Consider the following 13,447-nt stretch of genomic DNA (forward strand, 5'->3'; position numbering starts at 1 on the left):
ACAAAGCATATATCACAACCATTAACCATTGCATGATCACCATTTGGCATTTACCCATTTGTTCACAAACAAAACCACTGAAAAAGGGATGGAGGCTAGAATGCCCCTGCTCAACAGACATAGACAAGCGCACCCGATTGGCCCCAAACACCGTGGCGCCCCTTTCAGTATTTTTTTATATTTCACAGTGAAATGATTACAAGTTGCATCTGGGAGACCTTCCCTGCAACTGAGCACGCAGCCCCAATTCACTAAGCCTTCGCAAGGCTTTCAAGCATAGAACACCATCACATAAGTGCACTTAACCCATAGGCTCAACCCAAAGGCATTCTCTTTTCCGAGTGCAATTCCATTGGCTATCCAAATGCAATCACACTGCACCCCAGCTGCACTCTCTTCGAGTGGTTTCCAGATGGCATTCACAAAGCTTTTCAAAGCTCCAAAATAAAATCAGCAAAGTACCCAACCAAAGAATGACTCATGTAGCACTGCTTGGGCACCTGTGAGCCAAGAAAGAGGCGGCACACGAGGCCAACCAATAGCTTATGGCAAAAAGAAATTGCAGTAGCAAAATCACAACTCACCAAGCCCTGAAAACTCGAACCAAGTCCTCAATCGCCAAGAGGACATAGTAGCCAATGCCCAATTACATTCTCAGCCAAAGAGGAGTGCAAAGGCATGAAGAAAGAGCATTTACCAGAGCCGACCAGCAAGAATTCCACTGAAAAATGCGAAAAGAAGCACTTCTGTCACGAAGAAGTGGGAGTTCTTGGGCTCAAAAGAAGCGTGCTTCAGAGAGGAATGCATTGAGAAGGTTTTGGAGAAGTTTCATCACCGCAAAGTCCTCCAAAACTGAGAAAAACCAGTCAACCAACGCGTGGGATCAGTCGAAATTCAACAGAAAGCTGTAGCTTTGCAAGAGGAGAGGCCCAGGAGGCGGTAGAAGCAAAAAGGTCCAGAAAAAGCCACTTTTGCAAATTCGACCAGCAAAAGAAGTGCTCAGCTCTGCCCGTTCTACCAAACGCAGAGAGGGAAAAGCATTACCAAACGCACGGAGGGAAAAGCATATCACTACGAAGGGGAGGCAGAGGGGAAGCCATCGGGCCAAACGGAAGTCGAGGATTCCAAACGGGTAAGGAGTTATGAAGAAAAACGGAATTCAGCTGAAGGAGGCTGAAAAACCAGTCCAAAATCTCAACAAAGGGAGAAGATGAGAGAGAAAACCACACATGTGAAGTTTAGACGGCCCAGGAAGGTCCAGGAATGGCAAAGGAGCATGTAGAAGGCACTAGAGCCACCTGGAACTCTAGGGGGGCCACTGAAGGTACATGGCCCTCTAGGGGGCCCATTAAAAATGCCACATCATCATTTCCCAACAACCACTCTTTTAATTCCTTGGAATGCCTTTGGGCCTGGGGATTAATTACGCTTATGTGCTAGGCACCATGCCGCGTTTAATTACACATTATTAAGCCCACGCTTGGACTTTTAAAACCAAAGTTGTCACGGTCTTGTAGTACATTAAAGTACTTGGAATTTCACGCCCCCCTGACAGCTAGTGTATCGCAAGTGCAAGGGTGCATGTGACATTCCCTCCTCCTTAACCTAGCGGTAACTGCATCCCTTCCAAGTAGTCCGCCAAAACTTGTGGGAACTCTTGGAAAAAACTTTCATCTAACCATATCGCCTCATGGGTGCCACAATCGTGGAACTTGGTATAGAACTCTCAAATACGACGTCCTGGCCCATGCTTCCATTTATGGAGAAGAATCTGCTCTGCCTCTATTACTTCTGCTTCGTCAATGACTTCAGGTTGTGGCTTGTCTGAAACCTCGCTGAGGGCAGGTCCAATGTAGGGCTTCAACCATGCAACGTGAAACGCATTGTGCATAGTCCAACTATTAGGTAATCGAAGCTTCATCGAGACTTCGTTGATCTTTTTAATAATGGAAAAAGGTCCAAATCTCCTGAAAGAAAGCTAGGGGCATCGCTTGTCCACCTACTTCAATCTTTGCTTGATAATCCGAAGATAAACCCAATCACCTTCCTTATATTTCACATCCCGTCTAGAATTGTAGGCTTGGCGCATGTATGCTACCTAGGCTTTGGCAAGGCGGTCTTTAACTGACTCTGTAATCTCTGCCATGGTCTCTGTGATTTTATTGGCGCTTCAAGAGAAGGAGATATCGCCCTGTTGAGGAGCAAAGAGAACCGCTTACCAAAAGCTGCTTCATATGGAGTGCGATCGATACAACTCGAAGAATAAGTGTCATTAAGGTGGCCTGCACAAGTGGAAGAAATGGGTCCCAGTTTGACTGTGTATCATGACAATACGCTTTAAGCACGTCGAATGCCAGACCATGATACACTTCGATCTATCCATCGGACTGCGGATGAAAAGCACTGGACATCTGCAACTTGGTACCGAGATAATCGAACGAGGCTATCACATGAACCCCTGCACTTGGGTGCAAAGTGACACACTGGCTACATCGACAAGTGCCTAATAGTTCCCTAATAGGAGATTTTGTCATATGCTGTGACCCCTTTGTGAGCCCTTGTCCAGGGACACAGTCAGGCACAAGCTACGTAAGTCAATCTCTGGAAGATCAGTCCTTGTTCACTAGTACCCAATGGAGAACCGTAGGGTAGTGTTTCCGTCTTAGGTTTAGGGATAGGTTTAGGTCCAGCCTAGGATAGGAGCCCTTCTGGGCCCCCTCAGGGCTGGAACAAGTGAAGAGAATGGCAAGGGAAGGGCTGCCTTTATATGCTACCCTGCACCCCTCCCAAGGGCTGCCTTTATGGGGCCTAGTGCTGCCTTTATGAAGCCTAGGGCTGCCTTTATCGGGCAAAAACTATAGCTCATGGAGAGGCTAAGGGTGAAGGAAGAAGGGCTGCCTTCCAAGAGGAAAGAGGGAGAGTAACAAGGGACCAGCCAACCAACTCCAAAAATCCTATAAATAGGGGGCCTCCAGGCCCTCTTTCCTCATTCAGTTCTCCCAACACTTTAGCCTCCTACAGCTCCTCCTCAGCCCCCTCTGAACAGCCTGACACTCACCCCCAGTGGCCCTCTGACCAGCCTCAGCCTTTAGCATCACTTCAGCCCTCTGGAAAAATGTTCACGCAGCGCATCAGATGGGGAGTCGGGACAGCGAACGGAGTAAGGTTTAGGGTCTGTTTCAGCAGCTCTTTTCAGTTATCTTTTACAGCTTTACACAGCTCACTCTCAGCTCTATATTTCAGTCATCTCTCAGCTCTCTTCTAGGATCTATCACTCCTAGCTTTCACTCTCTCACTCACGCAGTAACCTTGCATTCCGGTGGACAGCACAAGCCTCTCCCTTGCCTTGCAGAAGCGTCCTACATCGTCAGTGTGGACAGCATCAAGGTCTCAGTATTGGTCAGCGTTGCCTCTCACGTCTTTGGGTCTGCTATACGTGTGCATAGTGAGCTCTTCAGAAGCGCATTTTTCGTGCTCTCTCGAAGAGGGTTCTTTGCATTTCTCAATTCTCCAAGTATAAAGCAAATTCTCCCCTGTTTCAGCGGCTCTTTTCAGTTATCTTTTACAGCTTTACACAGCTCACTCTCAGCTCTATATTTTAGTCATCTCTCAGCTCTCTTCTAGGATCTATCACTCCTAGCTTTCACTCTCTCACTCATGCAGTAACCTTGCATTCCGGTGGACAGCACAAGCCTCTCCCTTGCCTTGCAAAAGCGTCCTACATCGTCAGTGTGGACAGCATCAAGGTCTCAGTATTGGTCGGCATTGCCTCTCAGGTCTTTGGGTCTGCTATACGTGTGCATAGTGAGCTCTTCAGAAGCGCATTTTTCGTGCTCTCTCGAAGAGTGTTCTTTGCATTTCTCAATTCTCCAAGTATAAAGCAAATTCTCCCTTGAGTGGGTACGGGGACCCAATCGGTTGTCGAATCTACTCTCTACCCTCATTTCCTTTCTCTCTCTATGGTGTACAACGCTAATTCCTCGCTAAAGGTTTAAAGAAGGTCTTGCTGTGAATTACACGATCAAATTACCGTTGCATGTTACATTGGTATCAGAGCTTCGGTCAATATCCAGCGTGACTACCGCAAGTGTATGGTTGTCTTGAGATCCGGAAAGGACACACAATCAAGCGCCATGGAAGGGTCAAGAAAAGGACTCAACCTTGAAGACTTTGAAGAGGAGAAAGACTACCAACAAGATACGCTTCCGCCAAGTGCTCAAGAAGTGATAGCGAACCTTCTAGAGCAGAATCGGGTCCTCCTACAGCAACTCATCCCAGCTAGAAGAAAGCAGAGACAGCTGGACCAGACAAAACAACGTCTCGAGGAAAAAGAAGCAAAAAAGCCGCTGGAAGAAAGAGGAACCACAGATTTTGAAAAACTGCTCTTGTTGATGCGTGAGGAACGCAAAAATGAGGAGGCACTGCGACACGCAGAGCTCGCCCAGGCAGAGAGGCTACAAAAGCTAGACCGAGAGGCGACGCTTCTCCAACACAAACAAATGTTAGCCGCTATGCAGGCAAGTTTGAGCGCAGCAACCGTCACCGCCACAGCTTCGTCGGTAACACCACTCACTCGGTCCACTTTAAATTTTGTTAAGTATGATGGTAAGTGTGACCATCCAGCAATTTTGCAATTTATTGATCAATTTTTAGCTCATTTTTCGTTAGCACGGATTCAAGATGAGCAAAACAAAGTCCACCTCGCAGCCCCTCATCTTACGAGTGAGGCGGTGACCTGGTGGCAACATTGGACTAGTAAGCATACTGACCCAACAACGTTTAAGACGAATTTCATTTGGGCAACATTTATGGCCGATCTCAAAGCCCGTTTACTCCCACCCCAATATATGCTTAACCTGGAGGATGAGTTTTCTCGTCTCTCCCAAAATGGTTTGCTTGTGTTGACATACAGTAACAAGGTCATCACGCTGGCGCAGCAATTGGGCGTGATGGAGAGCGCCAAGATGAAGCAATTCATTCGAGGATTGGATACCAAAATCCGTTCATTCGAAACTTCGACCTACCGGATTACGAGCAGGCGCTGACTCTCGCACAGAATCAGGAGATGATGCTGAACGGGGGAAAGCCCAAGCAAGTCCAGAAAGATTCCAAAGCCCCGCAATAGTCAAACAACACCGCAGGTAAGGATTAGAAGAAGAACAACCAGTTTTAAAAGAAAGACAGACAGGCTTCTGGTCAAAAGGAGGAGTCCAAGCCCAAGATGACTCTGGATGAGAAGGCTAAAGCGGATATTACGGGAGGCTATCTACAGCCCGACGAGCAGAAGCGGTACCACCAAGAACATCGCTGCTTTCACTGCCACCACATCGCTGGGCATGGCAACAAGGATTGTCCAAACTGGCTTGCCGAGAAGCCTGCGAAAGCACCTACTTCGTCCGTCACCAATGTATTGGCACTTCCAGCCCTGCCTCCATCCTCAGCTACGAATGTCATCTTTCCTACTTTGAATGTTGTTCCCACGGTGGTCTTTCCAAGTAAGGAGGTCGATTTCTCATCAAAAGAAGGCGCTCATTCGAGCGTACAGCACAGCTAACGGGCATCAAGTTTTTTCTCCTATTCAATATGGAGTTCAGAAGATGCCATCTCCCCTCAGCTTGCCAAGACAATAGGGTGCACCTTGGTGTCTCACGAGCTTGCAGTGGATGGGTTCACGCCCAGCTTGCGCACACACATCACGCATAAGGCCATCCATTTCACTTTCTCAGTTCAGAAAGCCATGTTTACGCAGGATTTTATTTTAACTCCTTGATGGGGTGCGACATGATCCTCTAGATTCAGTGATTCCGTGAGCATGTACAGACGCCTAATTGGCGACAGGACACCGTCACTATTGTGGAAGGTTTACTTGAGCCCGCCATGATACACGAAGATCAAAGCATATCAAGGATTTCGTTAATCTCGCATATTCAAGCAGGTCGCGCCGCCCGCAAGGGTGCCATGTGTGCACTTGTCTACGTCCAGTGCCAAATCACTGGAGTTCAAGCAGCTCCTCCGATGGGGCGAGCAATGGTGGATCTACTCCAAGAGTTCCAAGACATCATGCTCCGAGATGATCTACTACCCCCGCTTCCTCCCAACCGACCGAAAGACCATCGCATTGATCTACTTCTAGAGTCGACACCTCCAAGTAAGTTCCCGTTTCAACTTTCCAAGTCTATGGAGGGAAAGTTAGAGCAACAATTGTCTCAATTACTACGCGTATGGTTTATTAGACCTTCTTCTTCACCTTTTGTTGCACCCATTTTATTTGTGGCAAAAAAGGATAAGTCCGCATGACTATGTGTCGACTACAGAGCACTCAACAAGCTTACAATAAGCAACAAATTTCCTATGCCCTGCATCGAATACATCTTGGAACGACTCAATGGTGCAAATTTTCTCTCAAAGATTGACCTCAAGAGTGGCTACCATCAAGTCTGGATTTTTGAAGCTGACATCCCAAAGACAGCTTTCCGAACAAAGCGAGCTCATTACGAGTTCGTCGTCATGCCCTTTAGTCTGAAGAATGCACGATCAACATTCAACAAGATGATGTCATGGGCATTTGCAGAGTATCTTGGGAAGTACTTGTTCATCTTTCTCAATGATATCCTTAATCTTTTCCACTACAACTGAGCAGCATATTAAGGATGTGCGATGTGCCCTATAGTTATTACATGATAACCAGCTATACCTCAATGCAAAGCTTGCTGAAAATTCAGTATTTGGGCTACATCATTAGTGCTCAAGGGATTCGATTGGACCCAAAGAAGATCCAAGCTATCACAAGTTGGGCTGTCCCCATGACAGCTTAGGAGATTCGATCCTTTGTGGGTTTGTGTCAAGCATACAGCTCACACATGGATGGTTTCTCGACATACGCAACCCCTCTTATAGATTTACTCACGGTAGTAAAAACACGCAAACAAAAAGTTCAAGTCAGTGGCAAAGCTTTGCAGGCCTTCCATGACTCGTAACGATTGGCCACGACAGCACTAGTTATGAAAATCGCCTCTTGAGAGGATCCATTTCTGGTAATCACAAACACTAGCAATATCGCCATTGGGGCAAATTTACAGCAAGAAGATAAGCCGGTGGCATATTACAGCAGAAAGCTTAACGATGCCGAAAAGAACTATTCAGTTTATGATAGAGAGCTCCTTGGTTTCATCCAAGCATTAAAGCATTGGAAGCCTTTCCTATACGGACAAACTTTCACGGTTAAGACAGATCACCAAGCCCTTAAGTGGCTTCAGAAATTGCCTAGTGCGCAATGGAGCGATCGGCAACAACGGTCGAGCCAGATATTCCAGCAGTTTGGGGAAATGATCGAGTACGTTCCCGACAAAAACAACCCCATTGCAGACGCTCTCAGTCGGAAAGGTTCCATCTAGGCCATTGAGCAGACGCTCTCAGTCGGAAAGGTTCCATCCAGACCATTGAGCAAGCCACTGTGCTTGAAATAAAAGGAAATGATCTTGATAGCATGAAGGCACAATACGTGGAGTCAGCAAAATTTGGCATGCAGTTCCAATTAGCCACGACACTTGCTCCAAGCCATTACTCATTAGAGAACGGTTGGATTTTCTATAAGAAAAGATTATGTGTACTCAAAGACAAATGGCAGTTGCTTCTTCATGATGCCCATGATGCCCTTACCGGTGGTCACAGAGGTATCTACGAGACTTTAGAGAAGTTAGAGCGCTATTTCTATTGGCCAAAGATGCGGAAGGACGTATACGGCTATGTTCATAATTGTCAGATACGCCAAAAGGTCAAGGCTTCCCACAAGAAAGCAGCAGGCTTACTTATGCCATAGAAATCCCCAATGGTCCTTTTCAAGACATAGGTATGGATTTCGTGGGGCCACTTCCAACATCTGCAGGTACGCGTAATACTCAATGTTTTACTATTGTTTGTCGCTTTAGTAAATATTGTATGCTTATTCCCTGCAAACAAACGGCTAACGCTGAAGATGCAGCTCGTTTGTTTATCAAGTATTGGTATACCATTGGAGGGTTGCCAAAGACCATCACATCCCACAAAGACTCCAAGTTTACGTCTAACTTTTGGCGAGCCTTGTTTGATAATTTTAGTACTAAGCTACGGATGTCCAACGCTTTCCATCCGCAATCGAAGGACGAGACAAAAAAGTATAATGGTATGGCGTTTGATATTTTGAAAGCATATTGTCATGATGCTCAGAGAAAGTGGAAGCAGTTTCGTCCACTTGTGCAGGCCATTCTGAATGATACCTCTTCTTTGAGTATTGGTCCACACTTTATGAAGGTCGTTTGGACGGCGGTTTACATCACTCCTCACCCGGATGGTGTCTCCATCTCTTGAAGCCAACAAAACCACCGAATCAATGGCAGAGATTACAGAGTCCGTGAAAAGTTGCATCGCCAAAGATCAAGCATCGTATAAGTGCCACGCTAACAAATCTAGACGAGATGTCCAATATAAAGAGGGGTAATGGGTGTATTTACGCATTATCAAGCAAAGATTGAAGCAGGTAGGCAAGCGATGCCCTAAGCTGTCCTTCAGGAGCTTCGGACCATTCCCTATTATTCAGAAGATTGTCTCAATGAAGTTACGCCTTCCAAACAGTTGGACTATGCACAATGTGTTTCATGTAGCTTGGTTGAAGCCATATTTTGGACCTCCTCTTTCAGAAATTTCCAACGAGCAATAAGCTCAAGTTCTTGATGAAGCTGAAGTTTTGCAGCCAGAATAGATCCTTCTTCATAAATTCAAGCATGGGTCAGGACAGAGGATCCGAGAGTTTTACACCAAGTTCCATGATCAAGGTACCCATGAAGCAATGTGGTTGGACGAAGATTTTTTCCATGCGTTCTCCCAAATATTGGCGGACTACTTGGAGAACCTACCGCCAAGTTAAGGAGGAAATGTCACATGCACCCCTGCACTTGGGTGCAAAGTGACACACTGGCTACATCGACAAGTGCGTAATAGTTCCCAAATAGGAGATTTTGTCATATGTTGTGACCCCTTTGTGAGCCCTTGTCCAAGGACAGCTAGGCACAAGCTACGTAAGTCAGTCTCTCAGCCTTTGGTCAAGTCGAAAGATCAGTCCTTGTTCACTAGTACCCACTGGAGAACCATAGGGTAGTGTTTCCGTCTTAGGTTTAGGGATAGGTTTAGGTCCAGCCTAGGATAGGAGCCCTTCTTCGCCCCCTCAGGACTAGAACAAGTGAAGTGAAAGGCAAAGGAAGGGCTGCCTTTATAGGCTACCCTGCACCCCTCCCTAGGGTTGCCTTTATGGGGCCTAGGGCTGCCTTTATGGGGCCAAGGGACCAGCCAACCAGCTCCAAAAACCCTATAAATAGGGGGCCTCCAGGCCCTCTTTTCTCATTCAGTTCTCCCAGCACTTCAGCCTCCTACAGCTCCTCAGCCCCAATGGCCCTCTGACCAGCCTCAGTGTTTGGCATCAATTCAGCCCTCTAGGAAGGTGTTCACACAGCGCATCAGATGGGCAGCCGGGACAGCGAACAGAATAAGGTTTGGGGTCTGTTTCAGCAGCTCTTTTCAGTTATCTTTTACACCTTTACACAGCTCACTCTCAGCTCTATATTTCAGTCATCTCTCAACACTCTTCTAAGATCTATCACTCCTAGCTTTCACTCTCCCACTCACGCAATAACCCTGCATTCCAGTGGACAGCACAAGCCTCTCCCTTGCCTTGCAAAAGCGTCCTACATCGTCAATGTGGACAGCATCAAGGTCTCAATATTGGTCGGCGTTGCCTCTCAGGTCTTTGGGTCTGCTATACATGTGCATAGTGAGCTCTTCGGAAGCGCGTTTTTCGTGCTCTCGCGAAGAGTGTTCTTTGTATTTCTCAATTCTCCAAGTATAAAGCAAATTCTCCTCTGATTGGGGGAGGGAGCCCTAATTGGGTACAGCGACCCAATCAGTTGTCGACTGTACTCTCTCTCTACCCTCATCTCCTTTCTCTCTCTATGGTGTACAACGCTAATTCCTCGATAAAGGTTTAAAGAAGGTCTTGTTGTAAATTTCACGATCAGATTACCGTTGCATGTTACAAAGGCCCTCCAGAAATGAGAGGTAAACTTCGAATCCCTGTCACATGTAATGGTCCGTGGCAACCCTCCAATAGGTTACCAATACCGGATGAACAAGCATGCTACATCTTCTGCGCTGGCCGTATGCTTAAAGAGATAAGCATGCAAAACTTACTAAATTGTGTTACGCATACCTGCTAATGCCGAAAGAGGCCCCACGAAATCCATGGCTATGTCCTGGAAAGGACCATCTGAAATAGGCAAAGGCATAAGTAAACCAACTGCCTTCTTGCATGCTGCCTTGACTTTGTGATAGATCTGACACTGTTGCACATAATCGTAAACATCCTTTCACATCTTTTGCTAATAAAAGTAGCGCTATAACTTCTCCAATGTGCCTTTGAGGCCTCGATGGCCACCAGCAAGGAAGTCGTGGGCATCATGGAGAAGTGCTTGTCTTTTGTCTTTAAGCACACACAACCTATTTTTGTAGAAGAGCCAACCATTTTGCACTGAATAATGGCCAAGATTGAGGGTGGTGGCTAAGTGGAACTGAGTGACAAACTCTGTTGAATCTGCATACTGTGCCTTCATACTCGCAAGGTCCTTCCCTTGTATCTCAAGCACAGTGGCCTTCTGAATTGTCTGAATGTAGCCCTTTCGACTAAGAGCATCGACGACGGCGTTGTTCTTGCTAGGGACATACTCAATCATACCCCCAAACTACTGAAAGATCTGACTCCATATTTGTTGCCGATCACTCCATTGTGAACATGACATTGTCTGAAGTTACTTAAGAGCTTGATGATCTATCTTTACTGTGAAAACCCACCCATAAAGAAACGGCTTCCAATGCTTCAATGCATGAATAACCCCGAGCAATTCCCTAAATATAGTTCTTCTCGGCATCATTGAGCTTCCGACTATAGTAAGTAACGGGTCGATCTTCATGTTATAAGACTATCCTGATGGCTACATTACTTGCATCGGTGATGACCAGCAAAGGATCATCCCACAACGCTATTTTTATAACTGGCGCTTGGGTAGCTAACCGTTGCATCCAAGTAAACTGCTATGTCATCTGCTAACTCACTGCCAAGTAGCTCCTCTTCCCTTCTGATGGGAAGTCTCAGCCCAAAGATGTCAGCTTGAGATCTAACATAGATACTCATAGCTTCAACCACGAACAAAAAAAGAAAAGGAGCAAGGGAGCATCCTTGACGGACTGATCTCAAGATCGAAAATCTCTCACCCCTTACCCCACCAATGAGTACCTGGCTGGGGGCTGATCTATACAAAGAGGAAACACCTCTGATCCAAGCATCTGTAAAGCCAAAACATAGAAGGATGCCCTCCAAAAAAACCCAATCTACTCTGTCATAAGCTTTCTCAAAATCCAAGAGTGGAATGGCTACATTCTAGCCGCTCTGCATGGCCCATTGTGAAGCTTCCCAAAAAGAGAAAATGTTATAAAAAATGCTTCTGCCATGCACAAATCCCGTCTGAGTGTCATGAATAAGATCTGGGAGAAAGGGCAGCAATCGGAGGCTGATTACCTTGGCCAGAATCTTGTAACATGTCCCCAAAAGTGTGATAGGCCTCCACTGGGACACTAAATTTCTGCAACCTCCTTTCGGGATAAGGTGGATGAGACCCTCTGTGAGCAACCCGATCGTCTCGCTAGAGTCCCAAATGCCCTACAGGGCTGATGTAATGTAGCCTCCAATCATATCCCAAAATGCAATGAAAAAAGAAGGGGTGAGGCCATCCGAACCTGGGCACTTGCCCTTGTGAAGGACTGAAAGTGCAGTCCTGAACTCTGATTGGTGAAAGGTGCATCAAGCAAAACATGCATATCCAGTTTCACCAACAAAGGGATGCTCTGCCAAATAACCTGTCTAGCATCCTCTCTATCCTGTGAGTCAGGATCTGCAGTAAGAAGGGCGGCATAAAAATCTGAAGCTATGCGCATGACGTCATTTGGTGTAAAACCCCATGTGAGTTAATAAGCTAGGATACACTCTCTCTACTATGTCTAGGGCCAAGAGTAGAGAAAAAGTGTTTATTGACTCTGCCACCCATCTGAATCCAAAAGGACTCCCGTGCATGAAAGTCATACTCTGCTCTCTGATCAAGCAATATCTGCTGATGAGCCCTTGCTGCAACAAGGCACTCCTGAATCCAAGCATCTGACTTTGAAAAGTACTTGGCACCGTTCAGTTGCTCCAAAATGTACTCAATACGAGGCATGGAAAATTTATTGCTTAATGTGAACTTGTTGAGTGTCCTATAGTTAACACATAAGCATATGACAGAGAAGAAGGGAGTAGATAGGATTAGATGTCACATAACTTGGTCCTTTTTTCCCTTCATTACAAGTTACTAGTTGTCATACATGCCAGAAACACATGGAAGCATTATCTCTTGGGGTGTTGATTATACTATTGAAACTGATCATCAAAGTCTGAGTTATTTCCTAACACAAACTAAGCTCTTAGAGAAGCACATGTTTCATTTTCAAATTGTTCGTACACCAAGAGCTCATAATAGAGTGGCAGATGCCGCACCTTGAAGACCTCAAGTCAATATTAACGAGCTTTGACTATTGGTCAAAGCCCTTAATCATGGTCAAAGAGGATTTGACCCTGCTCAACCAAAGAACTAAGCATGTGCATTAAATTGCACGGTGGGGATGCCCACAGGGACTCGAACTAGTCTAAGATTTTATTTTGCATGCAAGAGCTAACAATTAATGGGTACCATATTTGAGTGCCTTGAATTAATTGTGCAGGTTCCAAAAGTGGTTTATTCACCTATTTTTATGGAGCACAGCTACAAAGTAGAGGACACCGTCCTAACAAAAACTAAGCTCTTAGAGAAGTACATGTTTCATTTTCACATTGTTCATACACCAAGAGCTCAGAATAGAGTGGCAGATGCCTCACCTCGAACACCTCAAGTCAATATTAACAAGCTTTGACTATTGGTAGCCTTTAATCATGGTCAAAGAGGATTTGACCCTGCTCAACCAGAGAATTAAAGCATGTGCATTAAATTGCACGGTGGGGATGCCCACAGGGACTAGGACTAGTCTAAGATTTTATTTTGCATGCAAGAGCTAAAAATTAATGGGTACCATGTTTGAGTGCCTTGAATTAATTGTGCAGGTTCCAAAAGTGGTTTATTCACCTATTTTTATGGAGCACAGCTACAAAGTAGAGGACACCGATTGCCGCATGTGACCATGGGGCATGGGGCTTGGAGGGCTCCGGAATCTAGTTAGTTCTAGTGTATAGTGACGAGACGAATGCTGTTTTTATGCACTGAACCCTCCCACCTCTTATGACTTGGGAACACCGAGCTGAGTCGGTGACTTGTACTCAGCAAGCTTTTCAAGAAATAAG

General features: G+C 45.9%; 1 protein-coding gene and 2 pseudogenes across 1 annotated transcript in view; 1 reads left to right on the forward strand and 2 right to left on the reverse strand.

The window, feature by feature from the left end:
* Window positions 1-13,447, reverse strand: part of LSM8 (Small nuclear ribonucleoprotein family protein) — a 37,461-nt gene that overhangs the window by 22,286 nt on the left and 1,728 nt on the right. The window lies entirely within an intron of this gene.
* LOC147893342 (uncharacterized) lies at window positions 1,601-10,994 on the reverse strand (annotated as a pseudogene).
* LOC147893343 (uncharacterized) lies at window positions 6,028-8,902 on the forward strand (annotated as a pseudogene).

This window comes from Dipteris shenzhenensis, chromosome 15 (genome assembly GCF_047967505.1).
Source record: "Dipteris shenzhenensis isolate YYH24624 ecotype China chromosome 15, Dip_SZ_1.0, whole genome shotgun sequence".
NCBI lineage: Eukaryota > Viridiplantae > Streptophyta > Polypodiopsida > Gleicheniales > Dipteridaceae > Dipteris > Dipteris shenzhenensis.